The following is a 16,032-nucleotide window of genomic DNA, read 5'->3' as shown; positions in this document are numbered from 1 at the left end:
AGATCCGTACCCAAAGACTGGAAAGTTGCACAGGTCACACCAATATTCAAGAAAGGTAGTACGAGTACTCCACTAAATTACAGGCCCATATCGTTAACGTCGATATGCAGCAGGATTTTGGAACATTATTGTGTTCGAACATTATGAATTACCTCGAAGAAAACTGTCTATTCACAAACGGTCCACATGGGTTTAGAAAACATCGTTCCTGCGTAACACAACTAGCTCTTCATTCACATGAAGTGTTGAGTGCTATTGACAAGGGATTTCAGATCGATTCCGTATTTCTGGATTTCCGGAAGGCTTTTGCACTGTACCACACAAGCGACTTGTATTGAAATTGCGTGCTTATGGAATATCGTCTCAGTTATGTGGCTGGATTTGTGATTTCCTGTCAGAAAGGTCACAGTTCGTAGCAATTGACGGAAAGTCATCGAGTAAAACAGAAGTGATTTCTGGCGTTCCCCAAGGTAGTGTTATAGGCCCTTTGCTGTTCCCTTTTAGAAAAGATACCTCAATGGAGCGAAAATTGGCAGTCGGCCCTAAATAACGAAAAGTGTGAGGTAATCCACATGACTGCTAAAAATAACTCATTAAACTTCGGTTACACGATAAATCAGTCTAATCTAAAAGCCGTAAGTTCAACTAAATACCTAGGTATTACAATTACGAACAACTTAAATTGGAAGGAACACATAGAAAATGTTGTGGGGAAGTCTAATCAAAGACTGCGTTTATTGGCTGGGCACTTAGAAAATGTAACAGATCTACTAAGGAGACTGCCTACACTACGCTTGTCCGTCCTCTTTTAGAATACTGCTGCGCGGTGTGGGATCCTTGCCAGGTAGGACTGATGGAGTACATCGAAAAAGTTCAAAGAAGGGCACCAAGTTTTGTATTATCGCGAAATATGGGAGAGAGGATTTGGTCTGGACATCATTATAAGAAAGGCGCTTTTCGTTGCGACGGAAACTTCTCACAACATTTCAGTCACCAACTTTCTCCTCCGAATGCGAAAATATTTTGTTGGCACCGACCTACGTAGGGAGAAACGATCACCATGATAAAATAAGGGAAATCAGAGCTCGTACGGAAAGATATAAGTGTTCGTTCTTTCCGAGCGCTATACGAGATTATGAAGGTGGTTCGATGAACCTTCTGACAGGCACTTAAATGTGATTTGCAGAGTATCCGTGTAGATGTAGATGTCCTTACGCACCTTAAGGATTTGACAAAATTCTCTGTCCGAGATTACAAGACACAACTTTCATCACAGTTGCAGCTGAAACATGAGTGTGAGTTTTACGTCACGGGATCAAACGATGACTGCCTACTTTTTCAAAATGTCCTTATGAAATTTTGGATTTCTCGTTTTAAGTAAAGTCATTAGTGATACTGTTATAGACACATGTAAACGTATTTGAGCATTGAAAGTGCCCATTAAACAACGGAACGTATACAGTCGTATGTTGTCTTGTTTTCCCTTAACAGTCAGCATTGATAGTTTCAAGTTTCACGATAAGGTTCAGATTTCTCACGTACCATTCACCGAGTCGCTGAACATTATGTGGTGTCACCGCCAGACACCACACTTGCTAGCCGGCCGAACTGGCCGAGCGGTTCTAGGCGCTACAGTCAGGGACCGCGCGACCGCTACGGTCTCAGGTTCGAATCCTGCCTCGGGCATGGATGTGTGTGATGTCCTTGGATTAGTTAGGTTTAATTAGTTCTAAGTTCTAGGGGACTGATGACCACAGCAGTTAAGTCCCATAGTGCTCAGAGCCATTTTTTGAACCACACTTGCTAGGTGGTAGCATTTAAATCGGCCGCGGTCCGTTAGTATACGTCGGACCCTCGTGTCGCCACTATCAGTGATTGTGGACCGAGCGCCGCCACACGGCAGGTCTAGTCTAGAGAGAGACTCCCTAGCACTCGCCCCAGTTGTACAGCCGACTTTGCTAGCGATGGTTCACAGTCTACAAACGCTCTCAATTGCAGAGACGACAGTTTAGCATAGCCTTCAGCTACGTCATTTGCTACGACCTAGCAAGGCGCCATATTCAGTTACTATTGATATTGATATTGTGAATCAAGTGCCGTCAAGAGCGACGTTCATCATTAATAGATTAAAGTTAAGTATCAAACTAATTATGTCCGCTTTCTGAATTCTCATTCCTTGTCATGTTCCAGACCTCACGTCAGTATAGTTCTTCCCCCTCACGCCAGCCTGCGTGAGGTAAAACGCGTGCATTTCGGCCTCCAATAGTAACACGGTGTTGGCTCTTCTGCCAACACAACACATTATCCTTGCTCCACATATACGTCTTACTAAGTGCCTGAAGATCCGAAAGACGAAAACGTTTTTGTGCTCGTTGTCTTTACAAGGAAAAGGACCTATTCCGATTTCGTTGATCACAGAACCTCGGCGATGTTCCGATGTTCAGATATTCTAGACTGTCGGTTGCTTAACTCTTGTTTCTGCGAGTTTGCAAGTACGAGTAGGTGGCACTGTTGAAGATTCAGTCCCCTCCATAACCTCCTCTCCGGAACCACTGCCAATAATGATTGTGGAATATTAGTTTCAATCATGCACAGTTTCTAAACGTCACGAACATAACTAACGGTCAGCAAAAGATCGAGTAGAACCCCCCCCCCCCCCAAAAACAAAGGCACTTCATATGTTATATTTTTAATGTTTTATTATCAGTTTATTGGTTTGATGCGCCCTCTTACGAATTTCTCTCCTACAGCCTCATGGTCTCAGAGTTTCACTTGCACACAGTGTTCTCGGTTGTTTTTTGGATGTATTAGTCTCTGTCTTCCCCTGCTGTTTTTATCCTCTACGTCTCCCTCTAGTACCAAGGAAGTTATTCCATGACATCTTAACACATGTCCTGTCATACTATCCATTCCTCTTGCCAATGCTTTCCTCCCCTCACCTATTCTGAGCAGAAACAAATCAGTCCATCTAATTTTCAATATTCTCCTGTATTACCAAATCTTAAACGCTTCGATTATTTTCTTTTCAGATTTTCCCACTGCCCAGTGATCCAACCGCACATTCTCAGAAATTTCTGCCTCAAGTCAAGGCCAATGTTTGATACTAGTAGACTTCTTCTGGCCATGAATGCCCTCTTGCCTGTGCTGGTCTGCTTTTTATGTCCTCATTGTTTCATCGCGCCAATGGTCTTGCCGCAGTGGTAACACCGGTTCCCGTCAGATCACCGAAGTTAAGCGCTGTCGGGATGGGCTAGCACTTGGATGGGTGACCATCCGGTCTGCCGAGCGCTGTTGGCAAGCGGGGTGCACTCAGCCGTTGTGAGGCAAACTGAGGAGCTACTTGATTGAGAAGTAGCGACTCCGGTCTCATAGACTGACATACGGCCGGAAGAGCGGTGTGCTGACCACATGCCGCCCTCCCCCCCCCCCCCCCCCCCCCCATATGCGCATCCAGTGACGCCTGTGGCTGAGGATGACACGGCGGCCGGTCGGTAATTTTGGACATTCATGACCTGTTCGGGAGGAGTTTTGTTTCATCGCTCTTTGCTCTCAATGTAGCAGAACTTCTTAACTTCGTCTATTTTGTGGTCTACAGTTTTGATGTTAGGTCCCTAGCTATTCTCATTTCTGCTGTTTCTCATTACTTTCATCTTTTCTCGGTTGACTCTCAATCCATATTGTTTAGTTACTAGACTGTTCATTGCTTTCAGCCAATCTTGCAGTCCTTTGTCACTTTCACTGAGGATAGCAAAGTAATCAGAAAATCTTATCATTGGTATTCTTTTATCATGAATTTTAACCCCACATGTGAACATTTCTTTTATTACGGCCATTGTTTCTTCGGTGTGTAGACTGATCAGCAGGAGCGAACATTCCCGTCTTACATTCCTTTGAATCAAGGCTTTTCGCTCTTGTTCTTCCATTCTTATTTTGTGTGATTGGTTTCTGGGTGTGATTCTTCAATTTCTCCTGGCGTATTTTTTGACGAAATAAATCTCGGGTACATCAGCGCACCTGATGATGGCAGCGTGGCCGATTGCCGAAATATTGTGTCCTATGCGCTCTCATACCAGGCTGTTCACCCGAGATTTATTTCGTCTGGTTTCTAGGTGTTATACACAATGTGTATTGCACTTTTTACTTATATCTTACATTGTTTTCGAATCTCATTTTTTTGAGAATTTTACATTTATGGCTTGTAAATTTGTGTCTCTAATGTACCCAGTTGTTGAAAAATGCAGAGTCCTTAGGGATACATTTCCACTCACTCATTGGCAGTAGGACGATCTGCACCGAATAGGGTCGTCCACCACAGCCTCTGATTTTCATTAAGAGTCTTATAATTGGCTTATGGAATTCAGGACCATAAGCCAAAACTGTTATGAAAATTTGGAAAGTGACATGCGGGCAAAACACAAAGCAACCAATGAGAATAAAAAGAAAATTCTCTTGGAAACGAGTTGGATACCGTTCCAAGTTCCCGCATTCTGCACTGGTGTCTGATTCTCCAAGCCTGTAAGCAGTCATAAAACCATCACTTAAAAACTTCAAAAAGTGAGGAAAAACATATACTTTTTCGGTTAATGCTGTTTGTGACATTAAGTGTGGAAGGTGCTCTGATCCGAAACTCGGCTGTTTCATTCCCCATTGGAAAAAAAAACCTGTATGACAGATTTGTTAGACATCACACCCAGTAATACTCTTCAGTCGACTGATATTCCTTATGAGAAAAAAAACATGGTGCTTCATGAACAGGTTTCACTGTAGCTGCCGAGCTACCGTTCTGATATCACGCGTTAATCAAGCAATAGCCCGTTTCACGCCTGAACGTGTACAAAACGCATAGTCACTCATATAGCAGTTTGTTATAGCGGTCAGGTTTGCCAATCCATTATTTGAGCTTTACGGTTGGCGTTAATATCTCGTACCAATTCGTTTCAGATTTTAAGCTGTTTGTGCGCGCGATCGCCCGCGAGCGCTTGTGTGTGTCCGTGTCCGTGTGTGTGTGTGTGTGTGTGTGTGCGTGTGTGTGTGTGTGTGTGTGTGTGTGAGAGAGAGAGAGAGAGAGAGAGAGAGAGAGAGAGAGAGAGAGAGAGAGAAAGGGAAAGAGAGGAAGATAGAGAGAAGGATGGATGTCACAGAGAAGAAGAGAGTGAGAGAGAGAGGGGTGGGGGGGGGGGGGGACGATTAGGGGCGGGCATCGAATCAGGCAGATGACTAAACGAGAGTTCCCTAATCTGCAGTAAATTTCTATCTGGAGTGAGAAACGCCCCCAGCCTTCTCCCCAAAATATTTATTGCTTGTTCAGGGAAGAATATACAGTGTGCTCGAGAATACAGCGCCCGAACACCGGCGCGGCATCCTGTTGCGTAGGACGAGCAAAAAACTATCGTCGGAGAGGCACAGTTAACGAGTTGTGGGTCGCCGAAGTTCGGTGACGAAGAAAAGTTTTCTCCGCCATGTGCTCACGGATCTGCAAGTGTGCTAGTAACTAGACATTTTAGACCACTGGTATTTTCAGAAGCCACAGTTATCACGTGATTCTACATACAGTGTGACAATTATTGAACTATATGAAATAATATCATCATAACTTCTGAACGGTTTGTGTTAGGACGTTCAAATAGCACGATTGGCATGAAGGGAATTAGTATGCGCATGCGCTTGCGCCTTGATGTTGTCGGCCATTTGCACGTGAAAATGTCACGCTACAGCGTGCCTGAGCATGTAGAGTTGTAAAGGACTACTACGCGACCAAACAGCCCAACTCCGGCTCAAAGGAAGTTGTGGCCGAGTTCAAGCCGAAGACAACCGGTTAAAGTGTGCTACCAATGAAGAATTTGATTCTCAAGTTTGGGAGAACGGGTAGTGTTCCCGATGACAGTGTTGGCAATGTCGGTCGTCCAAAGAGGGTGAAAACGCTCGAGAAGATACGAGCCGTGTTTCAAACCAGCTCCAGTGAATTGATCAGACGAACTGCACAACAGGTAGGAATCAATCAGGAGACACTGCGACAAATTATTGTTGCAGACCTGCATTTCTTCCCATACAACATTCAGACCCATCAGCCAGTAAGCCACAGGAGCATTGAACCACGGTTGTGTTTCGCCGACACTATTGACCACAGAACTGACGAACAGGATTTTGATGCGAATATGGATTGGTTTAGCGGCGAAGCCCCACTTTCATTTGGATGGGGTCGTTAATAAGCAAAATTGGCGCATTTGGGGGACTGAGAATCTTCTTTTCGTGATCGAGAAGTCTCTTCACCCTTAACGGGTAACTCTGTGGTGTGCAATGTCCAATCACGGAATGATGGCACGGTGACTACCGAACGGTCGAACGGTACGTGAAGGTTCGGGCAGATTATTTCATCCCTATTATCGAAAGTGACCCTGATTTCGACAAGATGTGGTTCATGGAAGACGGAACTCGACCCCATCGAAGCAGGAGAGTGATGTCCTGGACGAGCTCTTTGGGGACCTCATTCTGGATCTGGGGTACAAAGGGGCCACTGGCGTGGGCTTCGATTAGCCGCCATATACTCCGTATGTGAACACATGCGACTCATTTTTGTGGGGCTATATCAAAGACACCCCTAAAACCATTGCTGAGATGAAAACAGCCATTTAGGAGGTCATCGAAAGAATCCACGTTATAACGCTTCAGCAGGTCATGCAGAATTTCGGTATTCGTCTGCGTCTCGTCATCGCCAATGATGGCGAGCATCTCGAACACGCCAGAACCTAAATCCGACTATCTGTAGTGACGTTTACATGTTGACTAAAATGTGTGTTTGGGACAGTAATTCTATTCCTAGGTATAGCAACTGCATTTATAGGACATCTTTTACGTTGAGGTCAAATATGCACGCCGCAGTTTGTAACCAATTTACGTTTCTTATCATGTAATTCAGTAATTGTCACCCTGTATAAATGTGCTCCTCACATCATCGGATCCTACTTTGTGAACTGCACATGCTCGGAACGAAATTAGCAGCTCCGCTGCAAGTTAAAGTACCGTAAAAGTCAGTCATTCATACTGAACCTGCTGCACATTATTTGGCCATTTATGTATTTCAGGTAAAGTAAAAGTCGGACTGAACGAAGTGTAAGCACTGTAAAAAATGTCAATTAACATACCGGGTGATCAAAAAGTCAGTATAAATTTGAAAACTGAATAAATCAAGAAATAATGTAGATAGAGAGGTACAAATTGACACACATGCTTGGAATGATATGGGGTTTTATTAGAACAAAAAAAAAAAAAAATACAAAAGTTCAAAAAATGTCCGACAGATGGCAGTTCATCAGATCAGAATAGCAATAATTAGCATAACAAAGTAAGACAAAGCAAAGATGATGTTCTTTACAGGAAGTGCTCAATATGTCCACCATCATTCCTGAACAATAGCTGTAGCCGAGGAATAATGTTGTGAACAGCACTGCAAAGCATGTCCGGAGTTATGGTGAGGCATTGGCGTCGGATGGTGTCTTTCAGCATCCCTAGAGATGTCGGTGGATCACGATACACTTGCGACTTCAGGTAACCCCAAAGCCAATAATCGCATGGACTGAAGTCTGCGGACCTGGGAGGCCAAGCATGACGAAAGTGGCGGCTGAGCACACGATCATCACCAAACGACGCGCGCAAGAGATCTTTCACGCGTCTAGCAACACTTTTTTTTTGTTCTAATAAAACCCCATGTCATTCCAAGCATGTGTGTCAATTTTTACCTCTCTATCTACATTATTCTGTGGTTTATTCAGTTTTCAAATTTATACCTACTTCTTGATCACCCGGTATTTAGACCCCTAGGATTTTATTTCTTGGCGACGACAGTAAATCATCATTTAACTAGTAGTTTTGGTGTCTCAATTGTACAATCTTGAACCATCTGTAAGTCATGTAAGCGTTTGTGCTGTTAGAGGAGCTGCTATATCCAACTAGTTTCCGGTGACTTATCTGTTGACGTGGACCCTTCGCACGTCTAACGACAGTTATCCAATGAGGCACCGAAACTGGAAGCTAAATAAAATTAAGAAATAAAATTACGGCTGTTGGTGTCTGCAACCAGCCACAGTCCCATTACATTTACACAAGATGGAATTACAGAAGCTTGTGTACCTGTGGTTGACACTGTCTGGGTCACGAACATTGCCTTCAGTAAAACGTTCGTGGATATGTGAATGCAACTTCATTTCTGCGTGGTCCTCGATAGCTTAGTGGTCAGTGCGGTTGACTGTTATGCAGGAGACGCGGGTTCGATTTGCGGTACTGCGAGTCATGTTTCCTTGATGCGACGACTGGAACGGGGTGTACTCAGGTCTCGTGAGGAGCTGCTTGACGGAGTTGTAGGAGCTCGAGGTTTGCTAACGCGACATCGGCCGGGACACACACCTCTCGGTGTGTGGCATCAGGCGAGGATGACATGGCTGTAGATCGGGCCAGACTGTGCAATCTACGGCCAGAAGGTCGGTTTTGCTTGCCTCTGGGCAGCCCTAATGATGAAAATCTCATAGATCGTACACTGAGCATTTTCAGTTACCATCGTCGAGGTCTTTCTACAGAAAATTTTGTTTGTATCACATCACTACACAAGCAAAAGAATCATCTCACTACATGCCACTCCAGAGAGGAAGCAGAGTGTGGAAAAAAGCGTCTATCGAGAAGTTCACTATTACCAACCTCACATTCAACAGTTCTGGCTAGTGATGAGAAGTGATACAATGTGGATACTAGAAAGTGAACGAAGGAGGGAAGGTTAGACGTCAATCTTGTTGCGGACGGAACTCTAATTCACTGAGCAAGGGAGGGGAAGGTATTCTTAGCGGCACCTGCGTGGGTGAGGCCGTTAGAGGAGCGTCATGTATTTGGAACGGAGAAGGAGTTCTGCTGTATCCTATTTCAAAAGAAGCACCTGGGAATTTCAACATAGGAATCACACAGACAACCGGTTGAAAATAGTTCTTTAGTAGATTGACCTAGGTTTCGACACCTATAAGGTTGTCTTCATCAGAATGAAATTTTAAGAACCCCTAAAGCTAAATTGCGAGAAGGCAATGGTCAAAGTTTACAAAAGATATGCTCACGTCAAAAATTAAAGTTAAATACATTCCAGCCTTTTGCATGTATGCCTGATCTCTGATTTTGCCCTGAATCGATTAGGGGACCATGGTAAATCTAAATCTGACCATTTGGACACATCATCTCAAGTGTACTTTGATTAAAAACTATATTACTACTCACACGGCAGATAAGTTGCTACTGCTGAAATGTAAATTTAAATGAATTTTGTTGTTGTTTGACGTTAAGGAGATAAGGAATTTGTTATACTACATACATGGCTTAAAAATCCTAGATCAAGAACCCAAAAGATGTTTTTACTTATAACTACTTTCAGCTTAGTGACGGGCCACCTTCATATCAATACGAAATAATTACTTCATTCAATGTGGCCGGGTAGGTGATACACACTGAACCGAACGATAATTTCATACTAATCTGAAGATGTCTCATCACTCACCCGAAACTAGTTATCAGTAAAGATGTTTTTGCGCTATTGACTTAACACATAGAAATACGCAATGCGCAAGTTGAATAGTGTTCAGGTTAGGTGCATGTTTAACAGATACATGTCCATCCCATCTGATAGGACAATAATTTTGAATATAACTTCGAACATAATTTTGAGCCGGCCGAAGTGGCCGAGCGGTTCTAGCCGCTACAGTCTGGAACCGCGGGACCGCTACGGTCGCAGGTTCGAATCCTGCCTCGGGCATGGATGTGTGTGATGTCCTTAGGTTGGTTGGGTTTAAGTGGTTCTAAGTTCTAGGGGACTTATGACCTCAGAAGTTGAGTCCCATAGTGCTCAGAGCCATTTTGAACCATAATTTTGAATCATCCTATACAAAAGACTGTCTTTACTACTGCCCTATTAGTTAAGTAAGAGAGCATACTCGTAGTGAGAAAAAACAATACAGCTAAGTAACTGCAGCCGCGTAACGTCCTCGGAAACCACGGACATTTTGCTCGGTGAAATGCCTGTTATTTTCGAGGGACAGATGAAACGAAATAGTGTTTTGCTTGGCAGTGTAAACTACGATTCTCTGGGTAGCGCTAACCAAGAAACTAAAAGACAGCCTATGCAGAAAGACAACATACTGTAAACAAATAGAGCCACCTCACAGCAAAAGTCAGACGTGACAGTGAAATAGCCATTAAGGAGGAGGTAAAGAAAGTAACGTAACATTTTAACTACTCGGTGTAAATGAATGAAAATGCGGAAGCGTGTTGCCAGAGGTTGCTCTGTTGGGTACAGAGCGTTGGTCAAGTGGCGAGAAGCCAGCACGTACAGCGTCAGGTGGGACTGGCCATGCAACATGAGGCAGTAGAAGAAACGGAAAAATACAAAAAAAAATGTTCAAATGTGTGTGAACTCCTAAGGGACCAAACTGCTGAGGTCATCGGTTCCTAGACATACACACTACTTAAACTAACTTATGCTAAGAACAAAACACACACACACACACACACACACACACACACACACACACACACACACCTGCCCTAGGGAGGACTCGAACCTCCGGCGGGAGGGGCCGTGCAATCTGTGACAGGCGTCTCCAGCATCGCGGCTACTCTGCACAGCCGGAAAAATACAGTGTGTGTTAATCAGAGAGAAGTTACGACGCACTCCGGTGCTATTATTCATTATAACATTATTCTTCATCACAACGTGACCCGAAGACAATATTTGGACGTCTTCACACGGGGAAGAATCGTCGAGACACTGGAAGAAGGACAATGTGCGAGGAATGTAGCCCAGGTGTTTGGGAAACCTCGCCGCGTTGTTTCACGTCCATGGTGAGCATTTAGAAGCACCTAGAACTGCTGCCTAAATGATGTGGGTGACAATGGTCCACTACAGCGCACTTGACCACTACACTGCGCAACAGGCAAGAAGGGACGTACGTCTAACAGCGGGTGCAATTGCAGCCAGTTTTAACAGGACTGGAAGACACGTAATCTCACCCTCCGCAGTTGCATTGTGACTACTTTTGGGTGATCTGTTTCCCCGACTACCAGTGCGTTGTGTTCCCTTGATACCCGCACATCGGCATCACCACTTTAGATGGTGCCAAGAGCACTGGGACTCGACCAACGGGAATGACGTGGCAAGCCCTTCACGGATTAGACCAGATTCATTCTGAGTAGTGATTCTGGACGTAATGCACCCACGAACAATGTGGAACGTGATGATTTTGGTAGTCCAGGTTTTATGGTACGGGGAAGTACGATGTTGTATGGACGTAGAAATCTCCAAATCTCAAAGATCAACGTTATTGTACTCCTTCCCCATGTGTGTCTTTTCAGGGTTTCATTTGGTCCTGTCTTCTTCATCAGGAATGACAACGCTCGACCGCCTCTAACTGTCCAGTTGGAGGAGCTCATGGAACGAGAAGATATTCGGCGAACGGATTGGTCTGACAACTTAAATACCATCGAACACGTGTGCGATCCCTTTGGGAGGCGTTTTGCGGCGCGTCCACACGCCCCAACGACCATCCAGCAGGTGTGAACCGCGCTGATCGAGGCATGGAACATCCTACCACAACAACTCCTTACCAATCTTGTGGCCAGCACGGGAGCACATTGCAGAGAGGGCATTGCTGTTTGTGGAGATCACACACCCTATTCCCTCCTTTTTTATAATCTCCAGAGGACCGGCATAAATCACGGTCGGTACAGTGTAACTATTCTCTGAATAAAAGTGTCGTTTCCGTTCGCTCTCATTGCATATCTCTTTCAGTTGCCTTCTGTACTGGACTGTACTGTACTATACTGCAGAAGTACTTTCAATATATGGACCAAATTTCGTCCAGCTATGTTACTCGACAGTGACACATCACGCAAAGCTACTTTCGTCCCTAAGTTCTGCTCACCAGTGTATTGACCAACAATGGTCGAGCAAGAACCTCCATCCCTTTCTTTTTTGGCCAACGAGAGAACAGAACTGAATCAGAATTTAAGCAAAGGTGGCGTCCCTATTTATTAGACGACCTGCGTTTTTAATCTCATCAGCGTACTAACTAACACTATACCAGTAAATGGACGTGCACGTCAGAGTATCTGTGCTATTATAGCTGTAATCGTGCGTTCTTTACATCGGACCTAGATGGTACTGACCGTATGACCTATGTATGACAGGCCATAACTGTAGGGGATGTGGTAGACAACCACCTTACACAAACAAAGATCAGCTTCTTACCTACAAAGGTAACGCTATCTTCTGGTATCGTTGATGCTGAAGCCCCGTAGTCCTGACCACATAGGATTTACTTTACCATGCGCAACGATCCCTTATTTCAACAGTTCCTCGAAGCTGCGAGATGTTCATCTGTCAATGTCGACAGTTTCCGCCTCCTCTGACATTTCTTACAAAGTATCATTACTGTCGTTATCAACTAGCTTTGTTTCTGATTCGTCTCTTAAACTACACAGAAACTTACAGAATTATTTTAAGGCTAATATAATTTCAGGAGGCAGCGTAATAATTACATAAGTACGGAACTAAATTCAATCCACCATTATTATGAGCTCTAGGGCTTATTTTCCTATTTGCAATTGGTGGATTAACTTCAGGCTACAGTGACGTATCGAACTTGGTGTCTACCGGTGTTTAATCCGACGTCAGTTTACAAGATATTGTTTTTGACGAGAGTAACTGTTTCACACAAATGATCACTGTTGAACCCAAAGTGATTTCATTTTAGAAGAGAAATATTCTTGCTTTCTCAACACTTTGCTTATCCCCATCTAGTACTCTTTTATAGTATTTTTAGGGTTCAAAATACTGAAAAACCTCAGCCATTACTTCGACACATTCGTGATGTTTAAGGAAAAAATTAATGTTCCTTCTTCACGGAGCGAGGCAGTAGTCATTAAACTCCGTGCCACAAAAAAGACTTCGCACAGAAGTAGCGGCGTCACTGAAATCGAGGAAGAGTTAACTGTGACCAACCGGCAAGTAATTAACACGAGACTGGTTTCAAACTGAGTAAGCAAGGACCTAATTGGCCTGCCAAGCTGCTTTATCTGCTTCCGAATAGCTACGAAACGGGTAATAGTTATGCAATTTAATGGACTCTGATGCTAGATTAGGAGTTAACAGAGTGGCTGTTGGACGAACGGCAAGCAATCTGCTACAAGATTTACGGTGCATGATCAACAGTTAATACGAGATTTCTGAGGATGTTTATTAGAAACTTAAGCACAAATCAGGGCTATGATTATCTATCTCTTTTGTTTTATGTGCCACCAATTTCTCCTAAGTTTTCATCTCATGATCCAGTCTTGGATCGCTCAATTTTGGTGATATTCATTCTCAACACTATCACGTTATCCTTTCTGTTCACATAATCTTGTTGTAATATGCGCTGTTTTCTTCGTCAGTTTTGAAATTTTTTTCTTATTTACGAAAACGCTGTTGAGATACTTGCAACCTCAGGTGCAGTCATTAATTTTATGTATTTCAGAGAAGATGATTATTCTGCTCTTAGTATAGTATTCAGTTTGTCAGAGTAGGCCTGTTGTTCCTTATTTTAATTAGACTTTGTAGTATTCATAACTTTCAAATTACATTTATACATAATACATCAAATGAAGGAACACCTCAATAGATTTTCTTACAAGTGTTCAATGTGAGCACCATTCGTAACACATTGAATCACTAGGCGACTTCTATCCAAACCTGGATCAGTTTGTTTGGAGTAATTGTTGCCACAGCGTTGTTGGTAAAGTCGGATAGATCAGATGATAGCGGAGGCACACACACATGATGGTTTATGAATCCCCAAAGTTAAAAGTTGTATGGCGTCAGTATGACAACGCGGAGGTCATGCAAAACAAGCCTGTCATCCAGCCCCTTGCGGCCTACCCAGCGGTCGGGTACAACACCGTTTAATCAATCCCGTACTGAATAATGCCAGTGAGCAGCACACCATCATGCTGCCACATAAAGACCTGTGGTCAACTTCCTCCAGTTGAGGAGAGAGCCGTAATCCTAGCGCATCAACATTGGAAACATCAGTTATAGTTGTTTCGCCGAAGAAAGAAGAACTATAAACTTTCCGCCTGGATATGTCACAAAAATATTCAATTTAGGGGAGTCTTGTTGCAACTGTACCATTTCGGTGGGGGAGGGGGGTTATTTGCTGACCCCCCCCCCCCTCCCTCAGATGCATATATTATATTACTCTCACATTTCCACTTGAGTGAAATGTCGATTTATTACTGAAGATGACACGACCACTGAAAACGATAGGGTTGTAGCTGTAACCGTATCCTTAGAAGTCTCCTCACAGACATCGTTGGAATTGCTAATTCACAGCATTTCTTGGAGCTACTCGTGCGACATGTTCTTCAGTCATTCTTGGTAGTACCGTCCTTTTGCGTTTGCACACAGCTATACAAGGTGTTACAAAAAGGTACGACCAAACTTTCAGGAAACATTCCCCACACAAAGAAAGAAAATATGTTATGTGGACATGTGTCCGGAAACGCTTACTTTCCATGTTAGAGCTCATTTTATTGATTGGCGACTCCATGTTGTCTTGTGCACTACGACCAGATAACAGGTATACTTGAAAAAAGAGAAAACATTGGTCGTATATTTTTTACTATTGCAAAATCGATTTTCTGTCACTGAGTGACCATCTTCAGTGCTATATTGTATAACTTAAATTGGGATGCACTGTTGTCACTAAGCTTACGGCAATCACATAGACTGCTCTAGACCAGTCTATGTGATTGCCGTAAGCTTAGTGACAACAGTGCATCCCAATTTAAGTTATACAATATAGCACTGAAGATGGTCACTCAGTGACAGAAAATCGATTTTGGAATAGTAAAAAATATACGACAAATGCTGTCTCTTTTTCCAAGTATACCTGCTCATTTTATTACTTCTCTTCAAATCACATTAATCATGGAATGGAAACACACAGCAACAGAACGTACTAGCGTGACTTCAAACACTTTGTTACAGGAAATGTTCAAAATGTCCTCCGTTAGCGAGGATACACGCATCCACCCTCCGTCGCATGGAATCCCTGATGCGCTGATGCAGCCCTGGAGAATGGCGTATTGTATCACAGCCGTCCACAATACGAGCACGAAGAGTCTCTACATTTGGTACCGAGGTTGCGTAGACAAGAGCTTTCAAATGCCCCCATAAATGAAAGTCAAGAGGGTTGAGGTCAGGAGAGCGTGGAGGCCATGGAATTGGTCCGCCTCTACCAATCCATCGGTCACCGAATCTGTTGTTGAGAAGCGTACGAACACTTCGACTGAAATGTGCAGGAGCTCCATCGTGCATGAACCACATGTTGTGTCGTACTTGTAAAGGCACATGTTCTAGCAGCACAGGTAGAGTATCCCGTATGAAATCATGATAACGTGCTCCATTGAGCGTAGGTGGAAGAACATACTGACGAAACTAAAATGAGCTCTAACATGGAAATTAAGCGTTTCCGGAAACATGTCCACATAACATCTTTTCTTTATTTGTGTGTGAGGAATGTGTCCTGAAAGTTTGGCCGTACCTTTCTGTAACACCCTGTGTAAACATAACAATTTTAGTTGTTCTTTCATCTGATGTATCGTTTATGACTATAAGTTGAATGTAATAAATGTTACAAAGGCATGAAAACCCGTTTATTCATTTCGAAACATCCTGTGTATCTATTCTAACAACTGTAATTTCTGATAAAATCAATAAATAGAATTTTGAATTGCACTTATCCTTCACACCACAGCATACTTAATAACTTCAATTAAATTAGTTTGAAGAAGTTTTGCTAAACAATGAAGCGCCAAGGTACATGGCACAGGCATGCGTAGTCAAATACAGAAATACACTGAAGTGCCAAAGGAACTGGTATAGGCATGCGTATTCAAATACAGAGATATCTTAACAGGCAGAATAGGGCGCTGCTGTCGGCAGCGCCTATATAAGACAACAAGTGTCTG

At 43.4% G+C, this 16,032-nt stretch overlaps 1 protein-coding gene and 1 pseudogene across 1 annotated transcript in view; both read left to right on the top strand.

Moving 5' to 3' along the window:
- The window catches only part of LOC126455966 (enhancer of split mgamma protein-like), a 128,607-nt gene that overhangs the window by 6,221 nt on the left and 106,354 nt on the right, over positions 1 to 16,032 (top strand). The gene's annotated exons all lie outside the window — the stretch shown is intronic.
- LOC126458654 (5S ribosomal RNA) lies at positions 3,180 to 3,297 on the top strand (annotated as a pseudogene).

Source organism: Schistocerca serialis, chromosome 2 (assembly GCF_023864345.2).
Source record: "Schistocerca serialis cubense isolate TAMUIC-IGC-003099 chromosome 2, iqSchSeri2.2, whole genome shotgun sequence".
Classification (NCBI taxonomy): Eukaryota; Metazoa; Arthropoda; class Insecta; order Orthoptera; family Acrididae; genus Schistocerca; species Schistocerca serialis.
Note: the sequence above shows the minus strand (reverse complement) of the source record. Positions and strands in the feature narration are given on the sequence as shown.